General features: G+C 37.8%; 1 protein-coding gene across 8 annotated transcripts in view; it reads left to right on the plus strand.

Moving 5' to 3' along the window:
* NLGN4X (neuroligin 4 X-linked) overlaps positions 1-25708 on the plus strand; it is a 184381-nt gene that overhangs the window by 14078 nt on the left and 144595 nt on the right. For 4 of the 8 annotated variants that reach the window (XM_052773955.1, XM_052773956.1, XM_052773961.1 and 1 more), the window contains 2 exons: positions 14864-15025; positions 16769-16852. The gene's annotated coding sequence lies outside the window, so the exon portion shown is untranslated. The remainder of the gene's footprint in view (positions 1-14863; positions 15026-16768; positions 16853-25708) is intronic. The other 4 variants (XM_052773954.1, XM_052773960.1, XM_052773959.1 and 1 more) reach the window with 2 other exon arrangements.

Genomic DNA, 25708 nt, shown 5'->3' on the forward strand with positions numbered 1-25708 from the left:
AAATGTCACTTTCAGAAGGCTGTACTTTGAGGAATGATGTTGCAGGATCAGATGGCTAAATTCATTAGAAGCTGAGGTACTACAACAGGGAGTACAGAGTTCCCCTTGATGATCTTGGCTTTTATTGTGGCAAACAGCAATGCCCACGGAATTTCTTGAGCTGGATACCAACTGATTCAGTCTTCCAAACTAATCCCACCAGTGGCAGATTTTTTTCATCACATCTTTAAGCCTAGCTGCAGTTTTCTTTCCTGAAAAAGCTATGCATTGAAGGAATGCAAAAGTTTCTTAATAATCTAAGTAATTACTTCAGATCATGAGATCAGTTGGCCAGTGCCTGGATGTCTCAGACTAATTATTCTTAGAGGTTGGCTGATGCAAACTGAAGAAGCTGAGAATTTGTGACTGTGTAGATTCTGGGCTGTTCTGATACAACAACTGGGGAACACCTCACCTCCCAAAACAAAACAAAACACCCCTCCCCCCCAAAAAAAATCCAATAAAAACCCCCCTTTATTTTATCATATGCCTCACACACTTATTAGCAGCTGATGAAAGATCCTTGCAGGGCTGCTACTCTGTTTCCCACTGTGAACTGTGTATGTGTTCAGTAAGGCTGTGTTTAAAAATTTTTATCAAATACATATTGAATATATTACACAAACTAGGAGAGCTAGGAAGGGATGCATTATATTTTTAGATCCATGTATTTTAGTCAGTCAATTCATTCTAACATGTGCTGAGCTGTATGACAAAAATTTCATGCTGACTTTTTTTTTCTACACTTGATTCCATGAAGATGACTGGTGTGAGACACCAACAACCTCTGGATTTCAGTGATTTCCCTACTCTTGAATGAACATCTCTCTCTCCAAGATGTCTCTGTCAGATCAGTGAGAGCTCTATCTGTCTGACAGTGCTCTTTATTTCCTAAATCAGGCTTTTATACCAGTAGTTTAACTTAGATGCCACTGAAAACCAGTACCATAGTTCTGAATCTCTTGGAAGTGCGGTGGGTTTTGGTTGTAACTTAGAAAAGCTGTAACTAAACTTAACATTTGGTACTCTTCCTTCAGTCTAGGTACGATCAGGTGCTGACTAGATTAACTGTCTAGTAGGATCATTAAAAGTGTATGCAGACGATTGGTAAGATTTTTGTAAATTTTTTAAGGAAGGACCTTGCTTAAGTCCCCTGTGTGATGGTTCATCTTGCATTCCACAGAGGTCTACTTTCAAACTGTAGACAGTTGTGTGCAAACTAGTTATTCTGGGCTCTCATTGCAATTTCTGGGAAGAAACAAGAACTTTGGGATGCAATTAACCGTTTTTAAGGTCTTCTTTAGAATGAGATTAAGCACTTGTGATTAATGTTTGTAAGTAATAAATTCGTTCGATCAGGTGAAACCTGATCAATGAATGTAAATGTGAACTTGGTCAGCTTACATTGTTCCACAGACTATATGCTGTTGGCTTTCCTGTTCTAAGGCCTTGTTTGAGACACCCGTGTTATTTCTGGAGCAAAGGTCCCTTACAATTGTGCTTTATTGTTATTTCTGTTATATAAAGTTATGGGTCTCCTTTTAACATAAAGGACTGCTCTTTTCGTGGGAATATAGTTCTTGACGTTTGACCATTTGTATCATTTTCAAAAAAAATTTCCTTATGAAGATGTGGGATTGTTGGATGTCTGATATGGTTGAATGACACTGATAGTCTAGGCTCTAGCCTTAATTTGAGGTTATTACTGCACATACTACAGGTCTGAATGATCAGACTATTGTCCTTTTTGAACTTTTGCATGCCAGCAGGTTTTTCACAGTTTGTTGTGGGTTATTGGTGTCAAGAAACTTCATTCTTCCATCCAACATTGTCATTCAGTGGTTTTAGTCATATGTGAAAACCAGAAGTTACTCAGTTATGATGGATGCAGATCGTTATGGATGAAAGAAAGAATTTTATATGCTGGTTATCTACAAGTGCATTCTGTGTGAGACATATTCTTGAAAACATGTGGAGGCGTTTCACAGGGTTTTCAATTATTCTGAATTTAAAAGGGGTGAAAAAAATCTATAGTAGGCATAACTTCTATTGGAAATAACTATAATGGATGTATTTTACTGTGGCTGAGGTTTAAGGACTCAGACTACCATCTCTTAGTCCTTTGTGAGTTTTGCTAAGCAGAAAACAGTGGAGATATAGCTGAATTTTTGGGGGGTGGCAAAGTGCAATGTAGAACACTTACATTTAGAGGACTAAGTTCACAGTATAGTCACTAGCAATTTCATAGGTATTTCAGAAGGAAAATCTCCATGTGAGTTGCCTGCCTAAATGTACTTAACTCAAGACATAAAATTTAAACTTCCAAAAGCAGGAGTAAAAACAGCAGTTTCCATTTCGAGCCAATCCTGAATGTTTTAAACCCCAAACTGTTTTTGGCATTGTGAATTAATTGCAATATGAAAATTTGGAATCAGAAGACTAGCTTCATTATTTATAATCATGGTTCAGGACATTATATAACTCTAATTAATGACAAATACTTCAATTCTATTTTAAAATTTTACCAAAGGGTACCAATCAAGGGAATAGCTAATACTGTGGTTGTTGCAGCACAGGTCTCTCAATTCAGCAGCAACAGATAATATTTCTCACATGAAAAGGGCTAAAGGATTAGACATGTTTGGATTTTTTTAAACTGAAACTCATGTTAAAAAGTTACTTTTCAAATAAAAAATTTTCAAGTTCTAATGAAAAAATAGTATGTATATGTATACGTATATGTATTCTTCAGCTCTTTTAAATGTTTGGTGGTTTTTATTGCCAAACAAAAGATTGCATGTATCCACTTGATAATCTTGAATGGGTTTTGTGAATAGCTTTTTTTTTTAAATGAGTGATTTAAAAAATAAAAATTGAAACAAATGCAAACTCAAATTCTAAAAAAAAAAATGGCCATCTGTAGTGGTTCGTTTACTGTGAACATCTGTGTCTTGAATACCAGCTAGGGAGGTTTGTTTTGTGAGGGCATACGTTCTAGTCGGATTCTTGAATGAAGCAGTAGCTTTTCTTTGTGCATAGATAATCAGATAGTGACAATTTCTGTTTACTTGTTTGCAAGTGATTACATAACAAGAACTTAATTTCAAAAGAATATGATCTGTGTTTTCTATAGATAGGATTTTTTCTCAATATCTCAAGTTCAGTTTCAACTTCTGAGAATATTAGTAAAAAAATTTAAGGTCTTCCCTAAAATGATGCAAAGTTAAGAGCTCTACTGAAAAACAACAACAAGCTTTTGTCATGATGTCCTATTGTTTCCTGAGGAGATTTAATAATTGAATTAACTAAAACCAGCTGATGACTACAACAAAATCATTTATCACTTGTCCATCTGTGAGTCTCAATTGTATCTTAGACAGGTTAATAGAAAAGAAAGAATGAAAAAGAACTGCAAACTGCAGTACTTTTATGTGTTTGTAATATAGGTTATGTATTAGTGGAAGACCTAGTGTATTTGTAAAAACTTCAAAGGATTACTTGCATGCAGAATATCTTTGTTAGCATAGTTACCTATGGTGAGAACATTTTCTACAAATAGGCAATTACTTTTTGAAAAATAACATACACAACATTTGGAGTTTGCAGTGCTCAAGACAGAGAAGGATTTTATTGCTGCAGTGGTTTGACACCAGAGGGGTCTTTTGAGGTATTAGTTTTTCAAAGCTTTTGAAAATCAGGCCACTTAGCTGCCTTACGTGAGCTTACACTTTATCATTATCCTCCATAATATTGACCTCACATGCATGTTTCTGGAGTCTGTGTGTACTCAGAGTAGTACTTCAGCAAATATTTTGCAGCACTGTGCAACGTGTAAGTCCAAGTTACTTGGAGAACTGGACTCAGTACACATATCAGCGCAGTGACATGGCAGTGCTGTTCACCCCTCCAGATGCTGGGTGCTTTGCTCGGGCAGAAGGTCCTCTGACATTCAGCTTCTGGCACCTGTTGGCTTTGCACAGCACTATGATGTATTATGTGATAAACCAGTTTGGTCAGTTAGCTTTGTTTCAGTATATAACTCAGGGTATATCATCAGTTCTTACAGTTTTTTGAGGTAAAGTTTTTCTTGTGGTTTGCAAAATGGCAGTGATTTTGCTTTTGTGCAAGAGACTTCTAAAATATGTTTCTCTTTAATGCTGTACTTGAGACCTTGTGATAGTTATTGCTGTCACAACCATGCTCTTAGGTGTGATTTATAGTTTTCCAGTAGCAGCTACCCCTGAGTATAGTTATCTATGTCCTGTCAGAATTTCCTCCCAAAATTATGTGTCCAATAGGCTGCAGCCAAGTATGAGACAGCAAATATGAGACATGGATACTTGGACTGACTTCTGCAGTCTGCTGATCTCATGAGGACTTTTATTGACTTCAGAGGGCTCTGGATCAATCTCTTAGTTTCTGCTCAAAGCAACTGTAGCCTTTCTTCAATTTTGGGAACTAAACCACTAAAAGGCCAACATATTCATAACTCATGCGCTCCTGAATATCTCTATTCTTCCAAGTAACAGCAGGGCAGAGAAAAGCAATTGGCTTCTCAACCAGATAAATGGAAAGACAGTGGAGGTATTGGACTCATGACGATCATAAATTTGTTTTTGTTATGACCTGTAATCAACAGCATATGATATAACCTATTGCTATTGCAGGCAGGAGATCTAAAGATGACTGACAGCCTTGAGCAACCAAGGTCTAGCCGAAAACAGAATGTTCTAAATACAGAACAATGACTTTATATATAGCCCTACAGTGAGAGAAATCTTTTCATTTCTCGCTCTGATGGGAGACAAGAGAGGATTTATTAGACTTTTGGGAAGCTTTAGAATCTTCAGTAAATATTCCAAGACATGGGAAACATTTTAGGCAACTTACTTGGTTCATGTAATGGAGTTTAAATAAATTTACCAACATATTGATTTCCTGCCCTGAGGAAATTTAAGGGCTTTTATTATTACTGTGTTTGTTATTAGCTTGTTCAATTAATTATTCTGCACTGTCTGGTGCTAATTTTGGAGAATTCTAAATCTAATAGGTTCAGTTAGTACATGGAGTGGTTGATTAGCTGAGGATCAAGCTAATCCAATGTCAGGGGCTCATGCTTCTCTTGTGGGTGTTCCAGGAATCTATCATCACTCTTAACCTTTATCTTACATTTGCTGCATGGTTCATTCAACACAATAAAATTATAATGAATGATTAAGTTATAATTAATGAATTTAACTTTCTCCTTTTGACTTAATTCTTAGTAGAAACATTAAACAAAATGCGTTTATTGCACAAATATCTTTTGAATATGTCAGACTTACCAAAAAGATTTAGGGCCACATTCTCACCTGTTATATATGGTCTGAAGACAGCATCAAGTCACCAAGTAAAAGGAAGACACATAAAGTTCTCTACTAAATTCTTGCCTCAGTGGTTACTTGTCTAAGATTTGTTGAAGGAACTTGTAAATCAGTTTGCTACAATAAGAATATATAAGTGGGTATACATAAGTATAGATAGGGAGATATTAGTTTTAAAAGAGAAGATAATACTCAAAACCAGGAGAGGGCTATTACACCATTGCATACGTTCAGAAGGTTGATAGGCATATAGTAAACTTTTTTTTTTCCTCTTAACAAATCCAGCAAGTTAAGAAGATAAGGTGAGAGAGAAATAATCAAAAGAATTTGCACTGTAGAGGATGTATTGCAAATGGCAATAACGAGTTGAATGGTGATATGCTTTGTTTTTCATGTTATATTAGTCTGCAAGTATAATTCAGATGAAAAAGATAAAACACTCAGAAGTTTAAAAATAGCATGTTTAAGGTTGCTTGGGAAAAACACAAATTTGTCCAGTTTGTGCATCCAGAATGTTGTTAAAAAACCCAGGTAATTTAATTTCAAATTATATCCTTTAATAATGTCACATCATAAGGGGGTCAAATTAAGATTGCTTTGGTAAATACAGTTCAGCTTTTGAATTCAAAACTTTGCAAAAATGAATAATGTTCTTTCAACTTTATGACTGTTTTTCTGTTGATTTTTTGTATGGTCTTCACAGAATATTGTCAGTTACAGGAAAAGAAAAGAAAAACAAAACCCATATGATGCTAAATACAACATTTACCACACCTGCAAAACACCTTAAAGTCAAATGTTCAACCTCAACAGGATCCCTTCTCTTTTAGTCTCCTCATGCACTCCCAATACAATAGTAATGCTGGTAGCAGCTACCATCGTTGATGTTATGTCACATTTTGGCTGGAAAAAAGGATATGCATTTTAAAATATTTGCTTTTTTATATACTATGATTTTGGTAAACTGCCAAAACTTTCCTGAAAGCAGATAGCGAGAGAAGGGAAAACTGATAGTTTCAAGTACAGCCCAGATAAGCCAGAATGGAATTTAATTAGAGGAAGAAAGTTTCCAGCAAAAGACTTTTCTCCTCATTGAATTTGAGGGAAGAGAAATGGGAACCTTAGATATAAATTCTCCATAATTTGCTGTTGTTGCTCTTTGTTACTCAAGTAAATTCTGGCTCTATTCAGACTGCAAGCTGGGGTAGGATTTGGAACAGTTGGGGCAGACTGGGCTATGGGCAGGTTGAGCCATGATCTGGAACTGCTCTGTAGTCCCTTTTACTCCTTTCTTCCTGTTTACTCCTGCTTACAGTTATTTTATCTGTTGGAAGGAAGCCCCACGTACGTAAAAAGGAAAGGAATTGTGATTTTACTAGGAGGCCTTGTAATGTAGACAACTGTGGGAATGAAGCCTAGGGGAAGGCAGTAGAAACAGATCCATTAAGCTGCAAACATAGACGGGCTCTCATAAGTCACATGAACCACGGTCTTGTGGCTTTCAAATGTGTTTGTGTTTGCTCACAAGGCTGTCGTTGCCAGATAGAGACTTAAGTGCTTTTCTCTTCTTGGCAAGGAGGCTAAAGGAGTTGTAAGGGTGCCTGCATCCTGTTTCATGTCAGAGTTCTCTGTAGGGCTGGAAGAAGATGGAGCTGTTTCTTTCCCCTTGTTCTGACTCTGTGACTTTCCATTGGTAGGCAGGTGATTCTCTATCATGATTTAAATCAAATGGGAAAGAGTTAAAATATGTTTCTTCCCTTGTCTCTTTTGAGGACAGAACAACCCCTGGAGATACAGGACTATAGCAATTCCTGTTTGACTTGACTTGAGTCATGCTTTTGCTCAGTTTTACACAAAGATGCTCACTTGAGATGTGGGAGATTATAGTTCAAGCTGGTCTTCAGTTGCTAATACCAAATGACACTACTCCATAAGGAGAAATAATGATCTGAGTAATTGATGAAATGATTCACTGGCATGAATTAGACATAACCAAACACTGAACATCTGCTATAACCTTTGCAACAAGAATCTGGCTTCTTTGAGTCAGGCAAGACTCTCATTTTGATGGCATATTCTGTCTGTCTTGAAAAAGGTACATATATTTATGGATCACAGAAGCACAGAATGACTGACCGGTTGAGATTGGAAGGGACCTCTGGAGATCATCTTGTCCAATGCCTCTGCTCAAGCAGGGAAACCTACAGCTGGTTGCCCAGGGCTATGTCCAGACAACGTTTGAATATCTCAAAGGAGGGAAACTCTACAACCTCTCAGAGCAACCTGTGCCGGTGCTCAGTCACTCTCACAGTAAAAAAGTGGTTCCTGATGTTCAGAGGGAACATGTTTCAGTTTGTGCCCATTGCCTCTGGTCCTGTCACTGGGTATCGGTGAAAAGAGCCTGGCCCTGCTCTCTTTGCACCCTCCCTTCAGGTATTTATAAACATGAATCGGATCCCCCAGAGCCTTTGTCTCCTCATCCAGCCCAGATGCCATCAGCTTCTCTATGAGGATCTTACAGGAAACAGTGTGGAAAGCCTTACTGAAGTCCAGGTGGACAATAGCCACTGCTCTGCCCTCATCTACCAAGCCAGTTACTTCATTGTAGTTTGTCAAGTTGATCATGCATGACCTGCTCTTGATGAATCCATGCTGACGTCTCTTAATGATTACCTTGTCCTCCACGTGCCTGGAAATGGATTTCGGATTAGTTGTTTCATCACCCAAAGTTTTGAATTAAGAAAAGATGTCTAGAGAAATCTATTTAGTCAATACTTGAGTGTTTCCAGCCACACTGGTTGTTTTTAAAGACTGCTAATGTGATCCTGTCAGATTGCTGTTGTACCTTGGGTTTGTTGCTCTCTACTCCCCAACCCCCTCACAAGTTATTTTTGTGATAATATTGTTCATTCTTCTTCAACAATCATTTTGAGACAAGTAAGGAGGCGGGAAAAACCAATTCCTTGCAGTTTAGATTGTGTGGGTTTTAGTCTGTAGGTCTATGTGGGATGTGATTATGTCTGCCCCTAGGTTGTGATGATAATCTCTACACAGGTAAAAACTACTTAGAAGAAATAAATTATTAAATACCTTTTGGAAGGAGAAGGGGCAAGTGATAGGGAAGGAGATAAAATGTCAAGGTAAAGGAAAGGGAATTATGTCTAAATGGTATGAGGCTGTAGTCCAGTGATGACCACCTCTGTATATTTATTCCATTTTGAGACATTTATTTTTCACTTGATGATTTAATGCAAAATGCAGAGATGGAACCAGTAACCTCATTGCCCCTTCTTTATATAATGCTTTTTACTAGGATGAAAGCCGCTCTTCTTTTATTTCAGTTTTGATTGCTCAATTTTAAGACAAGTTCTTGTGTTAAAATTTCAGTTAGGTAATCTCAAAGTTTAGCAAGGTTAGTAAAGAGAGTTAGCATCACTCATTTTACTAACAGATATACTCGGAAAAAATGATGAGGTTTTGGATGCAGAAGACCATCTCCTAAGGGGCTGAAACCAAAGCAGCAAACTTCACACTGAACACTTGCCAGCAACAAATGTTCTGAGCATTACCTCCTAAGAAGGTAATGTAGATACAACCTTTTTCACAACATAATTATCGATTAGACAATTTGAGAGGCAGCACCTCTGTAGAAGGTATAGGTGCAAAGTAGGTGGCTCAGTCATGTAAAAAACCATGAAGATAGGCTATAACAAAAAATGAGGGCTACTCTAGAGAAGAGACGTAGAGACAATAGTAAGATTCATGTCTCTGTGGAGCCTGTAATTCTGAGTACTCATTGGAATTAAGGAATTTAGTGCTTAGGTTTATCTTGGAGGTTTTAGTCTGGGTGGAGAAATAGGAAAAGTTTCAGTTATAGAGGAATACTATAAAAAAATTACGTGGTAACTAGTTGTTTCTGTTCTTGACTGATTGTGTGAGTTCATTCTGCTACAGTGTGTGGTGTGGGTTTTTGTTTGTGTGTTTGTTTGCTTTTTTTCCACATAGTTTCCATGGAGGTGGCTGGGGAAAAATATATCACGGGCTTAGGAGGTGCGGATTTTGGTGATTCTGTTATGGGTGGAATGACAGCTGCCGCAAGAAGGATGTGCTCCTCGTTTGTCTCTCATTGTGGGTCTGGTTAAAGTAGGATTTTTTTGCTGCGTGAACATTGCCCTTGCAGTTCTGATCTTGGTAATGTTGCGTCATGGCATCACAAGGGCCAGGAGCCTCCAGGGCTCCCCGGGGCTGGGGGCTGAGGGCAGGGCCCGGCAGCCAGGGCCCGTCCCACCCCCCCAGGAGCCGGGGGCACCGGGGCAGCCCCAGCCCCGGGCATCGGGCACCTCCATGGGGACGGGGACGGGACGGGGACGGAATGGGACATGGGCCCGGCTCGGAGGGGCCCATGGCCGGGCCGGGCAGGGCTGGGGGGAGCCGGAGTGTTGCTGGGGCAGGGGCTGATGGCCCCTGACATGGGGTCCTGGGCCCTGGGTGGGGTGGGGGGAGCCCCGGGGGTCCTGGGCAGGGACAGCCGGGGTTGGTGGTGCTCTCAGGGACGTGCTATGCTGAAAAGTTTTCTGTGAATATTTGTTTTGGAGATGCAGTATAGGTGGGTCGCATTCTATGATTTGGTTTACTAACATTTTAATTTCATTCTGGAGAACCGGGAAACTCCATGAAGGTGAAAATGAGTAAAAGCTCCGTTTTCAAGAGACAGAAGTCTCAGAAATTCTGGTGATGTTGCTGTCAGTCGGGGCCCTCTGCCTTGTATCCCTGGCAACTTCTCAGTTATATTGACACTGAACTGCAATAGCCTCCCTGTGCATGTCCTATCCATCGGAAAGATGTTTAGATAGTATAGGAATGGAAATTTATGCAGCTAGATAGGCAAAGGCCTAAGTGCAGGCAGATTTTGATGCGCCGATTTCAGTTTGATGGCTGGGATTGCAATTTCTCTCACCTTACACTGCATTTTCGGGGGGAGGGTGTGTGAAAAACAGCTCAGTGGCTTATATTTTGACTGTGCCTTAACCAACAGTGGTAGTATCTGACACATCATTTGTGTGAAGTAAAGATAAAAACTTTTTTACTTATGTGAGGGTTTTCATGTATGAATTTTCACTGAATGAATTTTCAGTCATTCCAGTCTTTCTGGCTATGAAAATTTTAAGGTAATTTCTTCCTGAATTACCTAGGCTCTTAAAAAAAATCATATGGGAGAAAGGCAGATGTATTTATCAGAGCTTCCTCATGCACAAAGAGGCATACATGATTTCATCAAGGGTAATTGCTTTACTAGTAATAACTTGGAAGTGACACAGATAGTCAACATTACCTCGAGCATAGCTAGAGCCTTGCTGTAATGGCTGCTTAAGTGCCTTTTGGTACATTTCTTGCTGTTAGTTTCAGAAACACAGAAATAATAGTAGAAGGCCCAAGGAGACTTAACTATATACTTGAAGTGAGGACTGAATAGATGATTTGAACTTCATGCCACTGGGTGGATTATTCTGTCTTCTATTCATCTGATTCCTTACCTACTGTCTCTGAAAGCTGTACCTTGACAGGCTTGAGGGTTATTATGTGGAACTCTTGCTGTTCCAACTGATCTTTAATTTCAGTATGTCTCAGCATGGTCTTGAAGCTGTCTGGATTCTGTTCCTTTGACTTCGGGTTTGTCCTTAATCTTTTTTTTTTTTTTTTTCCCCCCCGATTGGTCTTTTCCCCTCCCCTTTCTGCCGTCTTTCTCCTTTAGCTGTGTCTTGTCCTCCTTTTCCTCCTCCTCCTTAATCTGAGGCTTGGCCTTTCTCTTATCCCTGACTTGAGAATCAACCTTTTCTTTTGACACAGGACTGGCACTCTCTCCCCTTCTCTTTGACCTTAGACTTAGCCTTTCTTTTGCCCTTCATTTTTACTATGTCTTATTCTACATGATTTCTTGGCATTGCTACTTTCTGGCCTGGAGTTCCCCTAAGGGGATTTATCGTTCCATTTACCATTCAGAATTTCTTAACACAGCAAATCACTCTCTTCTGCATCATCAGCATTTCTCTTGTGTGTGTTGCTGTTTTGGGCTCAGGCTTCATGAGTTTAATTCTTCTTGACTTCTCAGAGGAGTTTGCAAATTCTTCAGAAGATTTCTTTTGTTTTGTTTTGTTTTGATTCAAACTGAGTCTAACATCTTTGTTTCCAGCCTGCTTGTTGTGTTTGGGGTTTTTTTTGCTTTGGTTTTGGTTTTCAGGTGGGTTTTTTTCCCCATTTTTTTTTCTGGAGCTTTCAGGTTTTTGGCCTGTAGTATTAATTATTAGGTTTTTTTTGGAACCTCATTGTACTGATATCATCATCTTTTCATCCTTCAGATATCCATTTGTTGCTGTTGCAAAAACCTTCAAATTTTCTAATGAAATGTGTATTATATGCTATTCAAATATTTACCCTCATTCATTCTTCTGATGAGGAGTTTTTAATCTGTCTTATCTGCTGTAACACACATGATATCTTTGTTTTGATAGGTAGTTCATGGTGATTCTGATGTAGCCCACATGAGAAATGAACCTGTGTTTTGCCAGTCTTATTAGCAAAGATTCATATCTAAATAGTTTTGAAGGCAAGAAGATTTTTCAGGAGATGTTGGTATTTTTTGAAAAAAATAGGGACCTCTGCAAATTCACATCACTTGTTCCTAGCTGCCATCATGCCTTACAAACTGCTTCGTTCCTCCTCCCCACTGTGCATCCTGTGGAGGTGACCTCAGCCTTTCTGTTTCTGTGTTACCGTTCCTCTGCTGCTGCAGTTGTATGTTTGGTAGCGCTGTATTTTCTCTGAAGAGCAGTCTCTGGTTGTCATAGAATCATAGAATCATTTCGGTTGGAAAAGACCTTCAAGATCATCAAGTCCAACCATTAACCATGCCCCCTAAGCCATGCCCTGGAGTACCCTGTCCACTCGCTTTCGTTTATGTTAGGCTGTTCTGCCTGCTTTCTCTGTTCATCTCTGGTCTCTGCTAGGGTTTTTCCTGACCTTGTAGACCTTGCTGCAGATTCATACATTCCTGTTCTTTATTTTTCTTGTAGTTTCTCTCTGAAGCCTCCTACCTGTTCTGTAGGATATTCTAGTTGCTTGTGGCTGAGGATACAGTCCCTCACCTCTGACTTCAGAGGAGTGTCAGTCTCTTTTTTGTGCTTTCTCTGAGTATGCTACCACAAGGGGATCCTTATGGGACAGGCAGGAATCAAGACCAGAAGCACAGGTAGGTTCATAGGTTTAACTATGTAAAGCGGAAAGAGATGAGCAGAGAATTGTGAGGAAACTACTATGTCAGAGGGAGAAAGAAGCAACACAGGTTCCACCATATCATTCTGATCTGCTTGAAGACAAGGAATACAACTCGGTAGATGTTCATTTAGAGGGAGTGTGTGGATGAGAAGCTTCCTGTCTTCTTCTGGTGTGCTGCTTTTGATTAAAGTTGAAAAATGGGTCCCCAGAATGGGAGTTTCTTCTTGGTGAATTTCCTTTCTCTATGCAAAGAGAGAATTACTGCACATTTAGCAAAGGAGAAGTTACATTTCACTGCCTTTGCATTGTTTGATACTTACTTAGATTTGTTATAAGTGAAGAAGATAAGATACCACCAGTCATTTCTTAGATATCTGTAAGTCAACAATACCTCAGTTGGTATATGTGAAGAGTGAGTTGGTTGGTTGTTTTCTTACTTAAAGCCCACACTCTTTGACTTATGGAGGCAAATAAGTCTTCTACCATTCAGGATGCCTATTTTTTCCCACTAAATACAAAGGAAGCCTGAGGTCAGATTTAGTTATTTAGCTTTCAAATACCTAAATTAGGGAAAAAGTTGATTTCATTTGCATATCTCTGATACTCCTCCAGCTGGTCTGTGTCCATTTCCTGGTGTGAGATCTACCTCTAGCTAGCTTTCTTCTTCTGAACACCTCCCTCCTCCCAAACTGCCCAGGCTATAAACAGTTGAAAAAGCATCATCTGCGCATCTGATATTCTGACTTCTGGGCTACTGATGCTGAGGGAACATCGCAGAACTGCCCACATGCATTTACCCATTGTTTAGTCAGTGATTTTCTATTTATAGTTCAAATAATTTGAAAATTTAATTGCTATGGAATGTGTTGCTATGTATGAAATTCTTGAATTTAGCAGTGGGGAGAGCTTGTTATTGAAATGTTCAAAAGAAAGAACTTGATATAAAACTGAATCAATGGGGAAAAATATGTAAACACTGTAAAAGATGCAGATTTAAAGATGTATTTAAAGGTGCTAAGATTGCATTTAAAGTGGTACATTTTCTCAGAGAGACTTCATGAACCTGTCTGCTCAAACTGAAGTTAATAACAATAGTCCAGTCATTGTGATGAATAAAATTGAGCATCAAAGAATAAACGAATACTTTTAGCCTATATCTGGGTATTGCCAAGAGCTGTCAAAGGTTTTGGGGATAGCTGGAGAGAGTGGGTCATCACATTCAAAACAAAACAAAACAAAATTGTTATGAGACAAGAGATTTTATTTCTCAGGTAAAGACTAAGATAACTGTGTAAATATAATGACAGAGCATCAGTCGTAGTTGCTTGTTGTTATATCACCTATAAAATCAGAGACTGTTGTGATAATTCTGAGAAACGAGCCAATTAACTAAGCTTAAACTGAGTAACATTAAAACTAGGGTCATTGTAGTACCATTAGATTTAAGTTACCTGTGAGTCTGTGGACTGTTTTAGACTTCAGGAAAATATTCTTAGAAGGACTGCCAGATTCCCCTAATATTTTTTTTTAAATTTTATATTTATGGGGAAATAGTTGTCACAAATATGGAGATAAAATGACACTTTAAAAAAGAAAAATATATGTAGATAATGTCTATATTTTATCTTAGAATTTGACTACTAGTTTTTTAACATGTGTGCCCATGCTTCCTGATGCAAAGGAAGTGCAGTATTTTCAGTTGTTTTTTTGAGAGCAATTGCCTATTACAGAGATAGTCTAAACATGATCTGTAAATGGACAAGGGAGGACAGTGTGGTTTACTAGAATATATAAAGTCTAAACTATAATCTAGTCATCTACAATTAAAATCAGTCTGGCAATGACAATTAGAAGATCTGTAAGACAAACTAAAGGAGAAAAGGATAAACACATAGGTACCAAGATAAACTTGGGAAACCTCGTTCACAAATAGCACTTTCTTCATTCATTTTTATGCTTTAAAGCTGAAGGCTATTTTGGTGCTATGGAGAGAGAGTAAATGTAATCCTGGTGTTTACCAGTAAGCCGAGGTGAGTTTTGTCTCTTCCTGTAGCAGGAATTAAGCTATAAAGGCTGCCAAAATAAAGAAATGCAAGTTTAAAATAACTGAGAAGGGAAGCTGTGTTAGCCTTAGTGGATTTTCACTGTCCAGCCATTCTTTAAATCCTTCCTTATTTCTTATATCCTAGGTTTAATCACCTACTACTGTTGCAGAATTGGAATGGCTGTCAAAGTCTACGTGAGCAGTGAAATCTCCAGTAAAAGTGCCACTGTCATGTGGAGAGATTTAAGACATTACCGTAGCTTGGAATAAAGATTACCCTAAACTTCAACATCTGATTCCTCAACGGGTGTGTATGAAAAGTTGCAGTATTGCCAGGTTTCCCCTGCAGCAAGTGTCCAGATGGAGACTTTCACAGTTTAGCTGGAGTGTTTCACATGTTCCTTATTCATAAGGAATTTTCCTTTGCTTCCATATTCCTGAATTTCTCCTTTTCAGACATATATTCAGATAGCCATCCACTGGTATTTATTTCCAATTTATAGAAATAATCACTGTATTTACACAGAATTGAGGCCTGTGTTTGCAGCTGTTATCATGAATTGCACTTACAGGGAGTGGTTGGGCTGTAGTGAGTCAGAGCATTAATGAGAAAGAGTTATTCGGTATGATTAAGATTGCAGAATCTGCCGGTAGCAAGTAAGTGTTAAAGCCTGATTTCATTTACACCATTGATTTTGGTCAAAAGTGAAGTCTAAAATCTGATGGTTTTTTCTTTAAATGGTATGAGAAGATTTTCTGAAATACGAGATGGAAACTCAGTGCCATGATCCTCAGGATCTTTATTGCTAAAAGCTAATTTATTTCTGAAAATACAGTATAAATACATGCACATACTTAGAGAGAATGTGTTCGTATGCATGTGTATAGATACATTGTTTGTGATGATAGTCCATACTTTATCAGTTATCTGGAACTTACGAATAACATGCAGATGGACCCTGAAAACCATATAAGTTTGTGGAACATATTTGTCAGCTTATTGCAGAAGTGTTTCTACAGTGTTAATAGGCACTATACTGTGGCCAAATGCATAGTGTGATTTTTCAGAAATGATAGGTTTGCTTGATGTATTAGCAAGCTAATAGGAATACTCGATGGCCTCACCCTTGCTCCTGTAATTTGTTTTGAAATGGTATTTTTCACACAAAGTGCTTCTCTGTGTTGATCAACTTAATGAAAATAAGAATAAATCATATGAAGTGCCTTGGTACTTTAAGAGAGATACAGAAACAAATACACAAGCAGTGAATTAATTACCCCCGCAAAATGAGTGCAGCTATAAATGCCATAAAATCAACTCTGCTGGCCTTTGAGGGAAGAGAAGTATTTCAGCTAATACAGCCTTGGAACCTATGCAAATCACCTGAAATAACTTTCTTAACACTATTCAGGTTTGAGTTTTAAATTGCAGTGCCTGAATATAGTCCTGACAGAAGAGACTGTTGGTAAATATTGGTATTTAGTCTATCTAAAATGGATAGACTGTTGGTAAATAGTCTATCCATTGAATTGTTATTTGAAGTATAAGCTACAGTTTTGAATTACCCATAGGAAAGAATAAATAATAGTCAAATGGCTTTTAAAAAATATTTGAATGTTTATATTTTAACATATTGGCATATTTGAATTTTTATATTTTAATATGTGTAATATGTGTTTACAGAAATATTTAAAACCCAAGGGCTTTGTGGTGATTTTTTTTTTTCTTCTTTTATTCTGAAGTACTTGCCTTAGCTTTTTTCCCCAAAATGTATACTTTAGTGGTATATAGGTTTAAAGACAATTCTATTTTTGTAGCAGTGATCTGCAAAGAAAAAATATTGCTAATAATTTTTATGACAGAAATCAATACACTATGATCAAGGTATTTATTCTCTGGGTAACAATATTATGATTTTTCTTTTTTTCTAATCTTGAAAAACAGCATTACAGGTGATTTAATAAGTAACTTTTTTCCACCATTTGTGATTCATAAGCATGCTTTTGTTTTCTTCATTTACTGAAGAGCACTATATATTTTTCCTAACAGGAAAAACTTCTGCTGTAACTAAAATGACATCATGCTGCCTCCTGTGGGGGAATTCTGAAGCCTTCTCAAAGATACGACACAGTGGTAAGTACTAAAAGTATGTTCAGAACAGCTCTGTTTCCTGTAAAAATATATAAAAGAAATGAGAGCAAGTCTGTTGCTGGTGTTCTTAAATGTGTTTGAAATATATCTTTGCAATATATACATCCAGTTGAAATGCTTGTTTGCCTTGTGTTCATACAATGAGACATAGAATACAATCCATTGTAAACATTACTGCTGTTTACATGCTTGTTCATGATAAGCATGAATTTTTGTTATTTTCCAGTTCTGTAAATATTAACTGACAGCAGTAAGTTTGTAGTTAAAAGACATGGGATTAAACCTGGCTATCATGACACTGCTACTCAGTAAGGTTTGGGGCTTCCAGGCTACACTGTACCAGATAAAGCTGACAGTCTTCGGTTTGCAAAACAAGGTTGGGTTCCAAAGTTCTTATGGGGCCATATAAATAAAGGGGCTTGGTTGCTGTTTCATATTGTTGCATAAAGACCTATCTTTTCTTCTCATTTTATTAGCAAAATATGAGATAACATACTTTAATACACAGTGTACATACAGACACACACACAGATAGATACGTGTATATGTATATCTATACACACATATATAAACACTTATGATATCAATATGAAACGTGACAAGGGTTTAGTTTATAAATCTATGCATAGAATATATCCTATTTATAAAACACCTTAGATTAATCTAATTACCATTCTTTCATACTGTGCCTGACACACTGATGAATGAGAAGGGAAAGACATGTACAAATGACCAGAAAAGTTTCTCTGATGCATAGTTCTTTCTTCTCACTTTATATGATCTATGAACTTTGAAGCAGAAGTGACTTTTTCTGTAATCATTGCGCTAGCTGCAGTACAATGACGTTTCAATTTAGTGTTATCATTGGGTCCTAAATTCAAGGAGAAGGAATAGTAATATATCTGATGTGATAATAAAGCTGTGAATAAGCAATAATTCAAAGTATGACAGGTTAGTTATGAGATCCGAGGGTACCATTATGTGAAGTGTAAAAATCAGACAAAGAAAATAACAGCTTTGAAAACTCCTGTGATTTTTGCATCACTGAACCATGTTTATTCTAATTTGTAGCAATTTAAATGTAATTGAATAAAACCCACTTTATGAACAGGAGCCTGTTTAATACTTTAGCATCCGTGCCGATCATGGTCATAGCTGAACTCTTACTGGTTACTATAGTGAGTAGTACACATATGCATGAATACCATACATAGGATTCAATTCTTACTCTCCTTAGAGAACTCATGACATTTTTTCAGGAAAGAGGCAAGTAACTGATATAAAGGATACAAGGCTGATATAAAGAATACAAAGCTGAAGTCAAAGTCAAAATAATCACTTAATTTCTTTGGAACTAACAATTTGTGGTAGCTTTACATTGTCTTGCACTAGAATTAGCCACAGCCATGTTCCAAAAAGGGAGAGACAGTCTCAAGATCTATCGCAGCACTGAGATAAACCACAGAAGCTGGGGAGAGGAGTCTGAAGGGAAAACTGAGGGATGGTGCAATTTTAGTTTTCGCTGTTTTCTCAGCATTTTGTTTGTTCTTATTCATAATGCACAGAGGGAAAGTCAGGGAGAAGGAGAAGAAAGGAAAGCAAACAACATTAAAACAGAAAAGTGAGATAGAGCCGATTGATGTCTGGCTTTTAACTCCCACTGCAAGTTAGTGGACATCAGAAGCCAGCTGTGCCTTTTGAAAATTTCCTTGTTCATGTGAAGTGATAATTGGACTATACTTAAAAAACACCAGGAGAGTAGAAAATGAATTTGTAAATCTACGTCAAATTTATTTCAGCTTCTCTGCTTGCTAATTTCCTGAAGTATATGTAGCCACAAACATGCATGTTCAACTGCCAACCCCAAGGTTTTCAGAAAATACACAACAGAAACATGGCAATGTATGTTAAGGCATTTGTTATTTTGTCTGGAAAAATGTTACATTCTTATGAGAAGTTTTTCAAGACACAAACTGAAATGGATCTGAAGGCTTTCAGTAAAATGTACAACTCAAGCCAAATTAACTTTGAAGATATATTTGCAGCGGACCATAGGGATCCATTTGGATGAACAGAACTCTGAGAGTGGTGTGTATATCAGTGTTGGTTCAAAAAATAACTAGATATGGTAGCTCGGGCAGATGGTAACTGTGACTTTTGCTATATTGTACTCTTACATTTAAGAGAAATACAGAAAGAAATCCCCACGCCTTGATCACTTTTACTTTTTCCTTGCTATCATTCTCATCTAGAACTCCAGCTAAAATTCTTTAACATAAACCAATGATATTTCTCAAGAAGAGAAAAATGCAATTTATGTTTAAAGCATGTAAAAAGTGCTTGCTGGCAATGCACAATATAGTAATAAAAATGAAAGCACACAAATGGCCCATGCTTTGTCCTCAGATTTTGATAGTACATCACAGGTGTAAGCTAGTTTAAATGGTGGGATTTCATTCTAAAATCCCCACCTGACAGCTGAGTGTGCAGATGGAGCCCTGTGGTAGTTTGTGGGGTGCTGTGTAGTTTCTTTGATGTAGCCACATACTGTCAGATTCTTGATCATGTTCTCAGACTCTGATCAAGCCTTCTGTCTTGTATCATTTATGATAACAAATGTGAAGGAATAATAAAGCCTTCATATTAGAAGGCAGGAATAAATAGTTCCAGCTCTAGTCTTGGGAGTTTTGGGAAATGGATCAGCTCTTAATTCTCTGAGGAAAATCAGGGCACAATATAGCTCTCATTCTTAGAGCTGTCAGCCCTCCTCAGCCTACTTTTCAGCTCTTGGGATTCGGTGTTGTTGATCACAATCTTTGCTTTGGCTCCTCTTGTCAGGGTTTAAGGCTGTAAATGGAAGTGCGTTCAGCTGAGTGGTCCAACCTCTGGTTAAGCAGTGCCTTCAACTCTTGTTTCTAGTTTTCTTTTCGGGTTCTCGCTTTATTTTACACTCTTGGAAGAAAAATACTCCCCACATTTTTTCTCTCTTGGTGAAGTATTAACATAATTATAGCATGGAAATCCATCATTTAAGTAGGCTCCTAAGACCTGTACTATGATATAGAGGCTGCGCTGGCATTGTCTATAGTGTACACTCTTCCCACCAATTCTCTTAATTTTGAAACAGAAAGAAGGAAAGAACTGAATTTTAAGTTCTTCCGTTTATAAAGATAGCAGGTGTGTTTTCCATACTGAAACATAATTGATAAGCAGGAGCAGCTAATGAAGTTATCAGCTGAACATCGCAGAACTGATGAACACGTTAATTAATTGAGGCTGATACTCAACATTTCAGTAGGTTTCCAAATTGGAAACTGCATCTTCTTCAAGAAATTCAGGTAGTGTAAATTGCGTTGATCACCTACTGTCTGGGAATTTAACCAGGATTTAACCAGAGTATGTCTAGATGTGGTTGCAGGATGTTCCACATCTTTCTATGCATCTATAAATTTCTGTCCAGGGAGAGTATTCTGAAATCCTAAATCCAGTGCAGTTAGCTGTGACTCCGTTGATCTAGAAAAAATAAATTAAGTTGCATCAGCTGCTTTGCTCTGAGATGTTACTGGTAAATCTAACCTTAGCAAATTCGTTACATCGCTGATGTTGTGGTGTGTTTGCCAGTAAAGGTAGAGACACGCAGCATTAGACCTTCTGTGAGTACTGGAATCAAAACATTCAGATTCTTTTATGAATATAAAAGATTTCTTAACCTCCATTTGAATTAGAAGTGATGTATCCATTCATTTTTTATTGCAATATTTAGTTATATGTTTCCGTATGACTGACCTAAAGTACTTAAGTGGAGGTAAGTACTTAAGTGGAGGTAAACTCTAATGATCTCCATCAATATGTGGATTTCTGAAGAACCCAAGTGAGAAATGGAAATATGATGCATTTTCAAATATTACTCAAATATGAAAAAACAAACACCAAAACTTCCCAGGTTGTTAAATTTACTTTCAGGTGGCAATGTAATTGAATAATTTTAACACTTTTACCTAAAATCATTAGATTTACTAAAAGTTTTTGGGAGATAGTTTAACAGTTTTTTAGTTATTTTTTTTTGTTAAAGTACAATTTCAGTGGTGAGGGCCATTGGAAAATAAAAGTATGAGTCATGATTGCCTTAAATTGTTAAGAAGCATAAACTATTCTTATCTAAGTAACAATTCCATGAATACAATTGATTTTGCAGAAAATTAATTTGAAAGTTGCATTACGTAAAGCATTGTACAACAATAACAAAGAACTGTTAAAATTGTGTGATTTCAATGTTGTGCAGACTGGTTGGCTAACTGAATCATAACACTGTGAGTAAGCAAGTGAAAGCGAAATAGGAAATAATCACACTGGGTTTTGCATAGGCAGCTCATTTGATTGATTAAAGGTGTTTTTTAAAGTTGAGTCACGTTCAAATTCAAAGAACTGGAGTGCAAATTTTACTACTATCTGCAATGCTTGAACTTGAAAATGTTTTATCACTGTGATTCATATAATTTAAATCTACTGTACTGAACAAGTAGCAGTGTTATATCAGTTTCTACAGGGAACTTTTAACTCCTAAAAAAAAAAAGAGTTCAAAAAACCTTAGTGTTGTTTTTTTCTTAGAGCAACAGTAAAGCTTTTGAACATAAGGTTCCAGTGTAAGTGAATGACATGTAAGCAGTTGTCCTCATCCTGTCAAGGTTCAAAATACATTGCGTCTTCATTATTAACCACAAGACTGAGATATGTTATGTTCGTTTTGTTTGGACAGCTCAGTAGTATGGCAAGGGAAGAGCATCGTTTAGTAAATTGCCCTTTACCATATCTTTTAGTAAATATACCTTTGCCTTCCCATTAGCCATTCAGCAGCTACCTTCCTCAGTATTTATATAAAAGGAATAGCTCTGTGTAAGAGCAAAATCTTGTGTCCCCCTGGAGTCCCCATGACTTAATTTGAGCTCTGCACACTGCAGTTTTCAGTTTCTTTTAGAAACAACTGACAGAAGATGATACCAGGGGTCATCAACTCCAGTTTCTAGAACAGGAGATAACCATATCACGTAATCCTTTTTATACAGCTTATAATGTAGGTTATGAAACCAAGGGCTACATTGGTTACTGGTGGAAACCAGTAATGAGTGGTGTCCCTCAAGGGTCCATACTGGAACAATACTATTTAATATGTTAATCAATGACATAGTGGGAATGAGTACACCCTCAGCAAGTCTGTGGCAGACACCAAGATGAGTGATGCAATTGATTCACTTGAGAGAAGGGATGCCATCCAGGGGGACCTTGACGGGCTTGAGAAGTGGGTCCATGAGAATGTCATGAAGTTCAACAAGGCCAAGTGCAAGGTCCTGCACCTGGGTCACGGCATACCCCAATATCAGTACAGGCTGCGTGATGAATGGATTGAGAGCAGCTTTGCAAAGAAGGACTTGGGACCACTGGTGGATGAAAAAGTGATTATGGGCCAGCAATGTGCACTTGCAGCCCAGAAAGTGAATCGTATCCCAGGCTGCATAAAAAGAAGCGTGTCCAGCAGGTTGAGGAAGGTGGTTCTCCTCCTCTACTCTGCTCTTGTGAGACTCCACCTGGAGTATTGTGTCCAGCTCTGGGGTCCCCAGCACAAGAAGGACATGGACCTGCTTGAGCAGGTCCAGAGGAGGGCCACGAAGATGATCAGGGGGCTGGAACACCTGCCCTGTAAAGAAAGGCTGAGAGAGTTGGGGTTGTTCAGCCTAGAGAAGAGAAGGCTCCAGGGAGACCTTACTGCAGCCTTTCAATGTATAAAGGGGGCTTGTAAGAAATGTGGAGAGTGCCTTTTTACCAGGGCCTGTAATGACAGGACAAGGGGCAATGGTTTTAAACTGAAAGAGGGTAGATTTAAGAGTGGATATAAGGAAGAATTTTTTTACGATGAGGGTGGTGAGGCACTGAAACAGGTTACCCAGAGAGGTTGCCCAGGATGCCCCATCCTTGGCAGTGTTCAAGGCCAGGTTGGATGGGGCTTTGAGCAACCTGGTCTAGTGGAAGGCGTCCCTGCCCATGGCAGGGGGGTTGGAACTAGATGATCTTTAAGGTCCCTTCCCACCCAAACTATTCTATGATTCTATGATTCGTCTGTCTAATATCATGCAGTGATTATCTATGCATGCTTATAAAACATGCAAGATCATTGAAGGAAATGGCCTAGTACATACATAACTGATTACTTTTAACACATCTGTAGCACTATAGGTAGCACTACAGGCAACTCAGCATTGGAATTGGAATCTGGGGATAAAACAGGTGGAAAATCAGTAATGATAGAATCACAAAGTTATTTTTATTTTTTTCTGAATTTTTAAGAAATTATATAAAGCTGAAACCCTTTTGAATAATGCTCTTGTACCTATTTTCAGCTAATTTTATGGATGTGTGCACTAGCTATGGTGTGAGGTTGTTTATCAAACAGCAAATCAGAATTAAGGTTTTTGGTTCTTTGAGAGAGATTTGGGTTCTTAAAAACAGGCTTCTAGTACAGTTTTAGGAATAAAACTTCCAGCACCACTCCAGAGGGCCTGGATACCCTGTAAGTCCTATGTCATATCTGCTAGCTCTATGTAGAAGGGTTGCATACTTAGACTTATGCGCCTGTATTTCCATGTTCTGGGTATGTTTCTGGATTGCATTAACTAAAATGTCTAGATCCCTATTGATTTGCTAGACACCTAGCTCACAGGTAGACTACTTCATTTATCAAAAAAATATGCGTCTAGTATCTACAACTGAAAGTTGCCCTGAGTTTTTGTTCTGAGAACAAATGTGTGAGATGCTGGACATCTGGGCAGGTACAGAAGTGTATTTTTGTGTGTCTAGAGAAAACTGTGGTTTCAGTGAGCTTTACAGGTGCCTAGAATATTTACTGGGATTTTGAGTGTTACATCTAAAAGTTTACCTGGAAATTACTGTGGCTCTGGACCCCAGAGAGCATTAGAATTCAAAAGAGAGGGACTCTGTGAGTTTATGCACTTCTGAGGCTAACTAGTATGTCATATGCAGGCTATTTGGATAGCATTCTGAATATAAATCTTGCATTCAATACCCAGGATTTTTTGGATTTAACCTCAACCCTCTGGAGGTGCATCTCATGGGAAGCAGAGGGCTGAAGAGGTCTTCAGAGGTCTTTTAGTCTTCTAAGTGAAGCGAATGCTGACAATATGAGACACAGTTTTTCCGTAGTGCTGAGAATGAATTGGGAATGCCAGTGTTGCAGAGAAGGCTGCAGGAGAGTAAAATAGTCTGGGTTTTGTTTTTGAGAAGCTGACTGTGTGCTTCATTTGATTTAAGTACCTTTAAAAATCCTAGTATTGCATAGCTTGGGGAAACAATGCAGCACAGTGTCCAAAGAAGAGCAATGAAGCTGGTGAGGGGCCTGGAGCACAAGTCTGATGAGGAGCGGCTGAGGGAGCTGGGGTTGTTTGGTCTGGAGAAAAGGAGGCTGAGGGGAGACCTCATCGCTCTCTACAACTACCTGAAAGGAGGTTGTAGCGAGGTGAGTGTTAGGTTTACAGTTGGACTTGATAATCTTAAAGGTCTTTTCCAACCTAAATGATTTTATGATTCTATAGTTCTTTAGTGATGAAAAATACTGAATTATTTCTGTTCTGTGCCAAATGCAAGTAATCCACCACAATTATGCTAATCACTGCCCTGAAAACAAATTGATACAGCTGTTGAGTGACTAGGGAAGATGATGGCATATTTCTTTCTTTTTTAAAAGAAAAAAATAAAGTGCTTTTGCCAGCATGAAGCCAAACTGCTTGTAAAAATGTCTTGGAATTGAAAATCACTGTTTGTTTCAGAAGGTAAATGTGCTTGTTTGTATATGTGAATATAAAATACATTTAGCTTTAACTGCATGCCAATTTAGACCCAGATACTTGGTATTGCACATTTTAGAGCAGCACTTTGTTTTGATTTTCTATTGACATTGTGCACAAAATACATATATACAGCATTTTTCTATTGAATCTTAAATACGGAAGCTGAAAGTATCTAAAATACTCTTTCTACAAGGTTCATTATCAAAAAAAATACATTTCCTTTCATATATACTGCTTTGCATGCTGTTGTTCTTTCCCAAGGAAAAAGCCAAAGAAAGGGAACACAACACAAATATGGTAATTTTGTTATCCAGTACTTGAAAAAAAGTTCAGAATTATTTGTGTGTAGGTGAAAATACTCAGGTCAAGTAAAATGCAGATTCTGTCTGTTTTCAGGCATTATAGTCTCTACTTCTCCTGAACAGGTATGAACTAAGACTATTCTCTTTTTCACCTGGTTGCAGCTGCATTGATAGTGATGGAGATTTGCCCATCTGCGCTCACAGCATGAACATGGATTTAAAGCTTACACAACTATTCACAGAATGTTAGCAAAACCAGCTTAAATTTTTATGTTTTAATATGACTTTAGCAAATAACTGTTAAAATGCTTAGTTACAATCTTAAAAATCTGCAATTTTTGTTGGTGTAAGAAATTAATAATCTGCAACCAAATATCTATTAAAATTGTGTTCTAGCTCTCCATGCTGGAAGCAAAACTCTTTTATCTGGAACTAAATCATGCATTTAATTCTAATCTAGTTTGCAGTCAGTGGAGTTAATTGTACTGAAAAATTGTGTCGCTTCTATCATTTGAGGCTTTGTGCTTTGCTTTAAAGGTACGTAGGTGGTATTTCCTATGCTATGTCATATCACTATGACTAATCTTATGGGTAGACATATGTCATGAATTTGGTTCATAAAAATAAGGTGCAAATCCTTGAAAATTATTTATGAATAATGAGCAATCTAACTGTTACGC

The sequence above is a fragment of the Harpia harpyja genome, chromosome 22 (assembly GCF_026419915.1).
Source record: "Harpia harpyja isolate bHarHar1 chromosome 22, bHarHar1 primary haplotype, whole genome shotgun sequence".
NCBI classification, from domain to species: Eukaryota; Metazoa; Chordata; class Aves; order Accipitriformes; family Accipitridae; genus Harpia; species Harpia harpyja.